The sequence below is a fragment of the Amblyomma maculatum genome, chromosome 1, assembly GCF_055883805.1.
Source record: "Amblyomma maculatum isolate TAMU_Amacu chromosome 1, ASM5588380v1, whole genome shotgun sequence".
NCBI classification, from domain to species: Eukaryota; Metazoa; Arthropoda; class Arachnida; order Ixodida; family Ixodidae; genus Amblyomma; species Amblyomma maculatum.
The window spans coordinates 387,493,295-387,507,012 of NC_139344.1; positions in this window are offsets into that span (position 1 = coordinate 387,493,295).

The following is a 13,718-nucleotide window of genomic DNA, read 5'->3' on the forward strand; positions in this document are numbered from 1 at the left end:
GAGGGAGAGCTATGCTATGCTGCAGAGTCACGTCGTTTAAGGGGGAAACAACGTAGTCGCCATCAAGAATGGGGGGAAAAGGCGACATGAGCACGTACACAGCGGCTTCAGGTGGCAGGCGAGTAAATACAGCGGAGCGAAGACAGAGCGTTCAAGTTTCATGAGCTCGTTCGTCAGGACAGAGCGGCAGGTTTAGATGAAGTAGTCCAGAAGAACAGCCAATGACAGCGGAGTGTGCGGTTCAAAATTCAAGGCCTAATATGACGTCTTGAGTGCAACTGGTGAGGATTGTAAACAACACAGGGATGTGGTGGCCGGCAATGCTAATTCGTGCAGTACACATACCAACCACAGTAGTTGTGTTGCCATCCACAACGCGAATGGTAGATGAGGTGGCGGGTGTGAGGACTTTCTTAAGGCGTCGGCGGAGCCAGGAACTGAGGATAAAAATGTGGGCGCCAGTGTCAACACGTGCAGAAATTGGGGCTCCACCCACAGAATAGCAGTGAGGTTACGTCTAGGTGTGGGGGTCAGTACCGCGTTGGCAGGACGGGTCGGTAACGCAGCGTCACTCCCGGACGCTAGATTCGCTAGTTTCCCGATTAGATGCGGCCCTATGATAGGGAGGAGCCGTGACGAGGTACTGGTGAACGGGATCGACGAGTTGGGGGAGATGGAGATGGGCTGGAGCGACGAGCCGTAGGGACGGTTTTGGTGCGAGGCTCATCGGATGCTCTGGTTGGGCAGCAAAGCGTCGAGGTCCATAGTAATACCGACGGTCAGCGTTGTAATAGGAGCGAGGGGTGGGGAAAGTATGGTTTCGGCAATAACGCGAAGTGTGGCCGGCTCGACAGCAACTGAAACAGATCGGCCTATCGCCTGAGGTGCGCCACTCCGCAGTACTGTGACCAAGATAGCGACGTGGGGATATTGTGCTGGTGGTTGCTGTAGCCACTAAAGGAACGGGAGTGGTGCAGGCGTTAGGGCCTGGAGTTCTCTCCGGACATGTTCGAGTCACGGCAATGGGATGGGAGGGCTGGTGCAAAGGGGCCAGGTCATCGCAGGATGATGTAGCCGCCACGTTTGGAAGATGCTCAAAGCGATGTCTTTGCAGTCTTTGTTCAGCCTGCTCGAATTTTCGAAAGACTTAAAGCACCGAGTCGACGGTAGAGCAATCCGTGGAGAATAGGATGTTGAGCGCATCATCCGCGATACCCTTGAGGATGTGCTCTACCTTGTCACTGTCTGGCATGGAGCTGTTGACCTTACGACACAACGCAAGCACGTCCTGCATGTAGTCAAGGTACGACATCGTGGCAGATTGGGCACGAGAAGAAAGTTCTGTTTTTCAAGCCAGAACCCGCCCAATGGGCTTCCCGAGCCAGTACTGAAGCTTTTGCTTGCAGATGTCCCAGGTAATGCGCTCTTGTTCGTGATTTTGGAACCATGTTCGAGCTGTTCCCCCCAAATAGAAGATGATGTTAGCAAGCATGATGGTGGCGTCCCAGTGGTTGTTCTTGCTGCAGCGCTCATACTAATACCCACAAATGTGGCGCAACAAATACAAACACAAGCGAAGAGACACAACACACGCGCACACTACCAACTGTAATATGGATCTGAAAACACCTCCTCTTCACCACTCCTCTTCTTCTACACTTAAGTACATCTTCTCATCTTCCTCTTCTTTGCCAAGGAGATATTGGCACTTTCTTCTCCGCAGAACATAAACATCGTCCAAGCATGGTAGAATTGGCGACTGCCATTCTTGGACGATGTTTATGTTCTGCGGGGAAGAAAGTGCCAATATCCCCTTGGTAAAGAAGAGGAAGATGAGAAGATGTACTTGAGTGTAGAAGAAGAGGAGTGGTGAAGAGGAAGTGTTTTCAGATCCATATTACAGTTGGTAGTGTGCTACCAGGCTACGCTGTCGTATTCCGCCCCTAAATTTCTATATGCACAGGTCTGGTTTGGCGCTTTCTCCTGCCTGCGCATTTTGCGGGGAACCGGAAACAATAGATCATTTCTTGATATTCTGCCGCCGCTTTACCATGATGAGAAAACGGTATTTAGAGAAGCCATTACAACAGTTCAGTTCAGGCGTTCAGTCGTGTCCGACTCTTCGTGACCCTATGGACCATGTCACGCCACGCTTTCCGGTCTGTCACTATCTTCTTAACATCACATAGCTTCATCTGCAATGCCTCGAGAATGCCATCTAACCATCGCGTTCGCTGCCTACCCCTTCTCCGGCGACCCTCAACCTTTCCAAACATCAAATCTTTCTCCAGCGACTCCTCTCTTCTCATCAGATGACCAAAGTAGCTGAGCTTTAACTTTAGAATTTGACCCTCCAATGAGCAGTCAGGGTTTATGGTCGACAATATCGACTGATTTGATCTTCTGGCAGTCCAAGGAACTCTTAAGAGTCTTCGCCAGCACCACAATTCAAACGCGTCAATTCTTCGGCGGTCAGCCTTTTTCACAGTCCAACTCTCGCATCCATACATCACAACTGGAAAGACCATAGCACGGGTTATACGGATCTTGGTTGGCAGACTAATGTCTCTGCTCTTTACTAGGCGGTCAAGGCTAACCATTGCTCTCTTTCCCAGAAGCAGGCGTCTCCTAATTTCATGGCTGCAGTCTCCTTCCGAGGTAATCTTGGCGCCCAAGAACAGAAAATCTGTCACAGCTTCCACTTCTTGTACATTGATGCTCCAGGACTTGATAGGGCAAGACGCCATGATCTTCGTCTTTTTAATGTTCAGTTTAAGCCCAAACTTCTCACTCTCTTCTTGTACGCGCATCAGAAGTCTCTTGAGTTCCACTTCACTTTCTGCCATTAAAGTGGTATCATCCGCATATCTAAGGTTGTTGATACGTTTTCCAGCAATCTTCACTCCAGCTGAAGACTCGTCCAGACCGGCCTTCCTCATGATGCACTCTGCATATAGGTTAAATAGGCAGGGCGACACTATGCAGCCTTGCCTCACCCCTTTCTCAATCGGAAACCAATCAGTAAGACCATGCCCAGTTCTGACTGTGGCCTCTTGCCCTTCATAAAGGTTCCTGAGAAGACAGATGAGGTGAATTGGAACTCCCATCTCTTAGAGAGCTTGCCACAATCTGCTGTGATCTACGCAGTCAAACGCTTTCGCATAATCAATAAAGCAGAAGTAAATGGGTTTCTCGAACTCTCTTGCTTTTTCCATGATCCTGCGAAGGTTGGCAATTTGGTCTCTAGTTCCTCTGCCCTTTCGATACCCAGCTTGCACGTCCGGAAGCTCCCGATCCACATACTGCTGCAGCCTACCTTGCAGGATTTTTAACATCACCTTGCTAGCATGCGAAATAAGCGCGATCGTGCGGTAGTTGGAACAATCTTTGGCACTGCCTTTCTTCGGAATGGGGATGTAGACCCAGCTGTTGTAATGGGGGGGAAAACCCCATTACAACAGCTGGGTCTTAATTTGAGCAGCCAAATTTTATTATCGTTCGGTGCCACGATGCTTGGGTACAGCCACGGGTATGTTTTCAACGCCATTCAAAACTTCTTAATAGAAACAAAAAACAAAACGTCTACCTGGCTAATATGCTTTGAAGTTTTAATCTGTACATATAAATCTTACTATTCTCCTACTGCATGCGTTAGTATTTACTGTTATATATTTTGGTTTATCATATTTACATTTCCTTTTCTATTCCCTAGCATTTATTTTTTTTTCCGATGTAGTTATACATCTCAAAATCTAATATTTCTGCCACCCAATTCTTGGCCGATCCCCCTGTGTGGGTATGTGCCATCACACTAGAGGAGAACAACAACAACAACATAGTGTGCGCATTTGTTGTCTCTTCGCTTGTGTTTGTGTTTGTTGCGCCACATTTCTGGGTATTATGCAGGACCAACTAGCCCCTCAAGTCGTTATTTCTCATGGTGGCGCAGTGGTTACGGCGCTCGACTACTGTTCCCAAGGACGCGGGATCGAATCCCGGCCTCGGCGGCAGCTTTTCAATGGAGGCGAAAAGCAAGGCGCCCGTGTGCTGTGCGATGTCAGTGCACGTTAAAGAACCCCAGGTGGTCGAAATTTCCGGAGTCCTCGACTACGGCGTCTCTCATAGCCTGAGTTGCTTTGGGACGTTAAACCCCACCAACCAACCAACCAATTGTCAACGTCTGGCTGATTGTCGCCAATAAAGATGGGAGGATGGCGAATTTTAGCGAGTACTACAGGCTGAGACGATGCTCCCGCGGCGGTAGGGGCTGCCTCGGAGGTCATCGTGGTTGTTGTTGACGGCGTTGTGATCGCAGGTAGGTGGCGGCCGCTGCGCAAATTCAGATTTGGGCAGCTTAAATGGGCTAATCGGTGCGGACGGGGATCTTGTTTCACCTCCACGAAAATGATACGTGGCATAAGGCTAGTTCGAGAAAAGCACAACTGATGACAGACGTAAGTGTTCTGGCAAGCACCAAAGGTTGCTTCAGCATCGTCGTCTGCAGGAGGGCCCTCCCGGGACCCGCCAAAGGTCTCAACAGATCTGAGGAGTACCACCTTGGCTCCAAACCGAGTCTTTTCTAAATCACGCCATACTAAAAGACGTGGACCTGACATTCACAGGTAGGTGCAAATTCTGCGGGCAGTATGCTGACCTGTACTGCATGGTGTGGGCCTACCAGCAAAATAGAAGAATAAAACTTATAAAACAGCCAACTAGGGAGGGCTGGGAGGCGGCCCTGTCCATCTCGGACCTGGAGGCCCAGCGTGCCCTGGTCCAGAGAGCTCGGGCAGTGGTGGCGGCCAATGGCGTCCCGGAATAGGGTCTGCCACTCAGCTCCAAAACCATATGCACCTCTCTTCGAAAATCATTTATTTGTAAATAAATGTTTTCTCCTTCTTATCTGTCTCTTTTTTTTTTCATCGTCGTCCTCTTCAATGACATATACGTAACACTATTACTGACCATGACAGCTTGCAGTGCGTTCGCGCTAAAAGAAGAAACCAACGGAGTGGGTTCAAACCAAGTACTCGGGTTGAGTGGCGTAGCGTCTTAGCCACCTAGACACCGAGATTTTCCTTTCATACATAGTATTTATTCATGTCATATATGTACGGGAAATTTCGGCAATAACGCGAAGTGTGGCCGGCTCGACAGCAACTGAAACTATTATTTACAAAGCGCTGAACCGAAAATTTTGACTAAAATGGCTGCAAAGATAAACAGCGTGTCAACAGCAGAAGTCAGTCCGGTCGAAAGTCATTTTCCTCAAAAATATCCTTTACATAAAACATCATTCGGCTAAAATGAATTCCGGGTGGCACACAAGGTTCAGCGTTCTAGAAGTAACATGCGCGTCTTCCACAAGCAATATGGAGTCCAGTAAGGAGGATCCTGTCTTATGGCGGTTCGTGATCAGTTTGAGTAACTACAAGGTACCGCGCACTGTACGAATTTAGAAAAAAGCATTTCTTATAAGTTTCTTGCAGCAAGTCCCAAAATATTGCATCTTTCGAATTGATGAAATAGTGTTTAATTGTTTCGGGTACGCCACAAAGACGGTGGTTGAAACAACAGGCAAATTTATATACCTCACGGAGCCTTTTCTTCACGAAGCGAGCTTCGATGCGTAGTTTAAGGACAAACTTTTTCGTGCGCGGAGAAATTGTCATTTAACGCACTCGCTTGTTCACATCGTATCTCTTAAGACAAGAGTATAAATAGCGACACTAGAGCGCTATATCACTTCCTGGCAAAAAATCTTGCACTACTTGCAGTCTTGCACAGCTGTACTACTTCGATAAAAAAAAAAAAAATGTTTGACTCGCTTGTTTGTAGCTCGGCACCTCTCAAGCACTGTACCAATCCAGTCTTCCACGAAGCAAGACTGTCCGATGTCTTCGTTGATTTTTGCCCTTTGCCTGGAGTCCATTCGTTTACGCGCTCTACATAATAGTAATATGGCTTCTAATATTTGGCTTCTCAAACTTGATGCCAAATAAGCTGCCCTCCTCCATCGCCCTTTGCAGAATATTCGCTCTACGAGTCGCAAGCGGTTCAGAAACGGAAACACTGCAAGCTCTGCTACGAATAGAAAATATCCATGTCCAAGTTACTGATTCTTGTCGGAAATGCGGAAATATCTGTCTGTGCTCTTTCCTGAACTTTTTAAAAGGGTGGCATAAACACCGTGTACCCTGTTCTCACCAGTGTTTACCAGTTTTTGCCACCACCAGTGTCCACCAGTAGTGGTGAAAACTGGTGCGAGAAAATATAATTAAAAGGTCTAATTAGATCTGCCAATTTTCTGGCTCTAAGTAAAAAAGAAAGATGGCATTTCACATTTTATGCATTGTGGAATATTTTTATAATTGCTTTTGAGCGCCACTGTGACGCATGTCTAACTTTCTTAGTTTGCTTTTAAAATATTTTCTATTTCAGACTTTCCCTGAACCCTTTCAATCATGGAAGAACGAAAAAACTGAGGAGAGGCCCCATGTATTCCCGATGCATAGCAAAAAACGTGCCGGAAGTCACGTGATTTTTTTTTTTTTTTTTTTTAGTCAATAGATATGGGGCAAATAGCAACAGCGTCAGCGTTGCTATGGGGTAGCATGGCTCGCGGCGTCGGTTGTTGTTGTTGTTGTCGGCGTCGGATGGCGCGGAGATGCGCTCAGACGGGGAAGGGTACACAGAGTAGTGCGAGGGCAAAAGCTGCCCCATGTGTAGGTGGCGCCATAGCATTCTCCGGTCGTGGGCAGGCGTCGCGAAAAGTGGCGTCACGGCCTCTCCTCAATTTTTTTCCTTCCTTCATGCTTTCAATGAGTGGTAAAAACACAGTTTACCCTGTTCTCACCAGTATTTACCAGTTCTCACCTCCACCAGTGTTCACCAGTGGTAGACACTGGTGATAGTGAAAACTGTTTACTCCCACTAGTGGTGAACACTGGTGCAAGAAAACATAATTAAAAGGTCTAAGTAAATCTGCCAATTTTCTGCCTCTAAGTTAGAAGAAAGGTCGCACTGCAGATTTCTATATTCTAGAATATTTTTATAATTGCTTTTGACAGCCAGAGTGACGCATTTCTAACTTTCTTAGAAATGCGTCACTTCTATTTTGTATTTTGTATTTCAGACTTTTTAATATTTCATAGACCAGGTCACGGTATTGGAAGTAGTTCTAACACCGTGGACCATGTGCAGGCGTCTGAACTTCCTGTTTCTGTGAAATCCCGTTTATTATCTGCACTTCGACTTATAACGAGAATCTGTAGGAGATTATTTTCCTAATTATTACTTTTACACCTACCAGAATTACATGTTTGTCTGCTGTTTCACAAGGGTTGTAGCTCAAAAAAAAAAAAAAAGCCCCTGCGGAGAAGCACCACCAAATTTACACAGAAGGTAAAAGACAAAAATTTGGGACATTCTGCATATTCCCAAAAAGTTATGTTGCGGTGTCTTCATTCAATACATAATCGTTTCTAACATGTTAATGAGTTTTTTGCATAATTGAACAATTTTGGTGTTTTAAACTTCTTGCGTTCTTATGGCATTTCCTGTGTGAAAGCGCATTTATTGAATTGCATTTTAATTTAAGTCTTACTAAGCTTGTTCAAGAATTTCATTTAATAAAGATAATTTCTAACTACACCCGAAATCGACTGTTCTTTTTTCTATTAGTGGTCAGTTAGTTAAGGGGTCGCCTGTTTCGCAAAGCAAGCACGCTAACTCTACAATATTTGGGCACAAGTGCGCAGCAGCGGCAAAGAGAGACAGTCGAGTTACCCACGCAAAGGATGTGACAACAATGTTAGATTTGGAAGGGTTTCGTCGGGTCTGGATTCGCGCTAACTGCGCGACAACAGAGAGGGGATGATATGACATCAGGTAAAGTAAGAGGCTCCGAAGTCGACAGAGAATGATATGCAATTTGGATAAAGGTTTCGGGCACGGGGATCGCCGCACGCTATAACATGAAGTTCGCACTGAGGTTACCAACGCGTTCCCAAATGTTCCTTTCGCATCTGTTTATATCAACTCACGTATGCCTGCATGCGGATTTGTAATGACCCGTTTCAGATGGCGAACAAAACTAGGCGGACAAGTGAAAATGTAGCCTAATACATTGATGCATTATTTCAGCGTACACACCGGCAAACACACGCCTCGTCACTCGCCTTTACGCGCTCAAATGAGTATGAAGTATGCAGAGACACAAATAGACTCCATAACCAAAAGTAAATACATATATTCTTCCGCAAAGCCCTCGGCGATGCTGTAGATGCCAACAACGCTCAAAAGAAAATTCATAAAGTAACTTTAAACTATCTTGCGCACAATAGCTAAGGCTTCTAGCAGATGTTTTTTTAACCAAGCGCTGTACTCTTGACTCCTATAATTTTATGGAGGGAGGAAAACGTGTGTCTGGCGCCTGTGTCTATAGTCCTAAGCGGTTCCCGTAGACGCTTTTGTTTTCTGTCGTGCGCAGAGAACAGACGTCTGTGTAGTAGAACACAAATGGTGCATTTAGCATTAGAAGTTTTAGTTCACGAGTTTTGAAAAGTAGTTGACGGAGCGCAAAAGACATGAGTGCGTGTTTCGTCCTTGTTCTTTTGTTCTCAGGTGAGATCTTGTAGCCTGGCACTGTGCACTTTATGTGCTTAGTTTTGAGATACCTAGAGTAATAGCTGTCACATATCTCATACAAGACCAAGAGAATCCTGACAGGTTCCTCCTCAGAAAAAAGTGTTCTGTACATGCAGTATGTGTGCCCTCTCCTTCACAACTTATATGAAGGATTAAGCGGGGGTCGTATCGCAATTATTGTGTAGCATCTTCCTGAATGTAGCATTGTCTATAGCTATAGGAATGTCTGGGAATTTTCGCCGTTCAAAAATCCATAATGGTGGAAGCAGAGCCTGGAGAGTAAGAGGATTTTCTCGTGGAGCCGCTCTGTCAACAAACCTAGTCGGAAGTTTACAGCGCTGACCGAATATTTCTTCACTGCAAAGATTCCTGTATTTACAGTGCATCGTTTCAGTGTACCACTTGTTTTCGTGATCATATATTGGTCAATCAATAATCACTGCTATAAGTCAAATCTATTGCAGCAAGCTGAGTCCTCAATATGTTTAAGCTAAGGCTGCGAGGTTTGGGTTCAAGTTACAGATCACGTCGCTTCATTCTTATCTCTTGATGCCTTCTCGCTATACACAGCAGCAGTCATTCCTAATGTCCTGTGCACAAAAGTATAAGCGAAAACACGTCTGGCTGTCCATGCCAGATAGCAAACAGAACTGGTGCCTTTAGGGTGTGATACACAAGCACATATTCGCAAATACTTCTGGCTATGCAGTCGAGCACTCTGCTCAGGCAAAACAACATTCTACAAAATAAGTACCACTGATATAACACAAATTTCGAGAAGGTAATCTGTAGAGATTAAAACACAAGTCTTGCATACTGTCTCCATGGCGAACCGAGAGGGCGAAAAAAAAATATAGCGAAACTTTCGCCGCCAAGATTTCAATAACAGTTTATGTTACCCAACCCTTCTACATTGTGATTTAGTTGGAAAGCTAAGTTGCTGCCTGCTGTCTGATGTAGCCCCACATAATCAATTCTTCCCTTGGATAAAAACTAGAGAGGGTCATAAAACCAGGATTAATAGCAGTATATTAGAGCCTCACATTGGTCTGAAGAAGGTGGCTCTAAAGCATGGACAGTTACAGTTGTTATCACTTGTTATAAATATATGTGTTGCCCCCGCAAACATAATTTTTTCAATAAGCGCGTGAAATCATAACCTATATCTCTTTTCAAGTCTCCTTACTTTTTGGTGACAGGAGAACGAGCTTCTGTCATACATGCGAAAAGATTCCGCCCCACCAAGATCCGTGGGCGCTCGAACGCCATGCCTATAGCATACCCCTGGGACTATAGCTTCGTAAACGTGTACGCTCTTTACAGGAAACGCCTTCAATCAAGGTGGCTACTATGGCGCCGCAAGGTCGAACTCTCAACAAGACCCAAGCAATCCCAGTGTATCCGGGCCTGGCTCAGATTACAGCGGTGACGGTGGCAGTGTGCGTGATAGTGTCGGTGGCAATGTTCAGGGAGGTGACAATGGCAACGCACCTGTCTACGGTATGGATTACGCCTACAATTTACTCGACCCTGGTGGTTAAAGTTTTGCCTTCCCTGCGTACAATGGTGGACCGGGCAACAACACCGGTGGTCCTGCGCCCATTCCAGCAAATCGAGCCAGAAGTTTGGCTTCTGGTTCGGAAAAGTGAAGGTAGGGCTTACAACCAAGCGATGTATTCCGCGAATTAAATTAATTTTAGGCGATCAAGCGCTCCAGATTTCACGTTTTTCATGTTCATGAGGCACTTCTCACATTATACTACATTATTACAATGAGTATTTGGACACCTGGCGAACGACTCCTTAGAGCTCTATAACTGCAGCAGAACAAACACCTGCTCTTGCGCATAACTCTAAAATATCGGCGTTTCCATTTTTTGATACAAGCAGTCTTAGTGTAGTTGACAGAAACTAATGACCGACATTTGAAGTCGTGCGGCATATTTTAAAATACAGGAGGACACTTGATGGTCACGAACGGCTTTGGGACATCACGCTAGAATCCTGACCTGTTCCTGTCCCACTCGTCTAAAAATTCATTATGAATTGTTTGCGTGGAGCTAAGGAAAGGCAACAGGTCACAACAATTACTGCTTTAGAGTAAAAAATAATATTGCACAATTGATTCATTTTTTTTTTTTTCAAGTTGCGCTTTGGCCCTTCCGACATCAAAAGCTTAAATAATCTGTGAACTTGCAGCGCACAACTGTTTAAACTGTGTGGCATAAAGCACTTAAACTATAAATAACTTCTATATCATCCACACAAGCCTTAATTTTGGCTTACATAGGCTCTGTGCGCGTGCCACTAAATGGCAAAATTATATTTCACCTGAGAACAAAAAATTTCCAGGTATCCTCCTTCCGGGACGTTTTAAATATAAATTCTAATTTTGGATATTACAACAGCACATTTGCCAAATTCGCTGTGTTTGATGCAGTTATGTCTGTTGATCGAGTTCATAGTCATAGTGATAGTAGTTCTCGTTGTCCGACTGATATATATGACCTGATCCGCGGTGTGCATGTGCTAATAACGTGCTTTGTCAAAACATCTCCAATGTTACGGACTGATACATGAAAATATTCAGGCAACGTCTCGGCAACGTTTTGCGTTGCTTGGGAGGTTACAGGTCACAAGCTAGTTCTTACTACTAGACTCGCCTGCATAAGTTACTTACAGAGGCTAGCTCTTTGAACTAGTAACGGTTACTACCACTCCATTTACTAACTGCAGTTACTAAGAATCTAGCAACATATGTGGCAAGCATTTACTAGGCTTGCCTTAGTAAGTAGCATGACCTTTTTTTAAAGAGTTTAGACCTCCTTTAACGAAGCTCTGTCGCAGGTCACTTCTACTCAGCTCACGTTTTCCCAAATTGCAGCGCTACCGGTTGGCAACCCCCTTACTACTGAATGCCCTGCTCCTGCTGTCAGTCAAGACTACCCAGTCGCCTGCTCCATCTGTTTCCACGAAAATGCTGATTTCAGAGTGCCGAGGATAGCCTCCTCTATCCAATTTGCTCTGTGGATGTAGTGGTGGTATGACTTTACCTTAAGTCTGAATGTAGGCTGTTGCTGCTTCTCGGATTTTACAATCATGTCTGGGTTGAAATTAATAGAGTGAAATTCAATGCATCTTCTTTCCGCAATTTACAAGATCTTACTCAGCCCAGATATAATTTTGCTTCAAGAAGCTTGGGTTTCACCCAATCGGCCATTTTTGAATTTTCAAAGTTAAGCGCATTAGTGTTCGGGGTCGTAGCCTGCTTACGTTAATTTCTTCAAAAAAATTTAATATGAGTGAAGGTGTTACAAATTCCGCAACCAGACTACGAACTGCCAAACGTTTACAATGCGATTCCACACTGCGTTCCCCTTACCATTGCGAATGTGTACTTCCCAGCAGATGTCCGTACGACTGGTTGTTTATATTATCTATTGCGATCTTAAAGGGACAGAGCACTGAAATTATATCATCAAATTCTTTTCAGCGCATTTCAAAGATTATTGTCTGAAGTTTTCGATTCCATAGCAGTTTTGGTAGAAACGCTGCGGAAATATTTTACCGAACATTTTTCGATCAATCCATGCGCTCGTTTTTAATCTAGCCCGGTGCTGGAAACTATGAGCAGCGGCCAAGATGACGTCGAATGGTCGACAAAATGACGAACCCAAAAACAAATAATGTCACTAGCTGAGAGAGCAAGTATTTTTGGCGTAGAGTAACGTCCTTTGCAGTTTCCACACTCAAGGCATAGTAATGTGCGCCTAGTCGACGAAAGATTTAGTGGGCACTATCATCACTTCCTCTTCGGCATTTAAAACAAACACTGTAGCGTTATCTAGTGACAAAAGCTGAAAGCCTGCCACAGGATGCGAAAAGAAAGAGTGGCTCTTATTTAAGTGGGGATGCGGGGCTAGAATCACAATTTTCGTCAGAAAATCTGTGACTAAATTTGTATTATTTTGGATTGTGCATGTATTAAACTTCTCACAAAGCTTGGTTGTCTTCTTTTCACTGGAAAAATAAAATAAATTATTTTGAGAGATAGGGTGCACCGGCCACCGAAAGCATCTCTGAACGCTGATTTCAAGATGCCGCCATACAAAGGGCAAGAAATTGAAGGTGGAGTACATCCACAAGTTACTCCACAAAGTGCTTGTTTTTCGCGCTTTCTATCCAGAAAGGAGCGGCCATTGAGAATAGAGCGGACAACTAAAACGAAAAAGAGTAAGACAAGGCAAATTTTGGGCAGTGGCAACAACGGGTTGACTAGTAAACCGAAACAGAAGCTTTAATTGACTAAAACGTAGCACGTAACCTTCTAGCGTTGGTTTTTGCGCCAATAAGAGCCTGGCTAACTGAAGTCCGAGACAAGTGGGACATAGATAATGGAGCCTAGACGAAGAGGCACGCCCAGCAAGCATCTAAGGAAAGCATTTGATCAGCACAGACAAGGTCGTTGGACAACTTTAAAGCTGTAAATAAAATGAGGCAACAAAACAATCGCCAGAGAGAAGTGTCGTGCTGAAAACGACGGCCCAACGCATGTACCAGGTCACTGTAATTTACTAATTTATACCGTACATTTAAATAGCATGTTCTGAAATCTTTGAACTCAGTTTTCTCAGTTCGCACTTTTTGCAAGAGTACAAAATCTTTCGCAAAGGCTGCTTTCAAGGTGTTCTCTTGATTGAAATTTTTTGGGGAACAAGATAAGGACATTTTTGAATTCCTAATTATTCTCTAAGATAAAAACGTATCAAATATGTGACGTATTACGACAACGGAAAAAATGAAGTTCGTTTTTAAAGTGCTCAGATATTTACAAAATGCCATAAAGAATCCGAAATCGGCCTTATCCTGCACGACGATCTTCCTGGAAACTATCCGAGTACAAACGGTTAGTACCTTCATTGCTTTTGAAATGACAGTTTTTCTAATCTGATACACTTAATTACCCCTTATGACAGCTGCAGCTTTTTTTTCTATTTGTTTAAGTTGATGAAACTTAGAATATATTTTAATAAGAGGAAGGTACCCCATCCCCTAAATATATTGTCTAT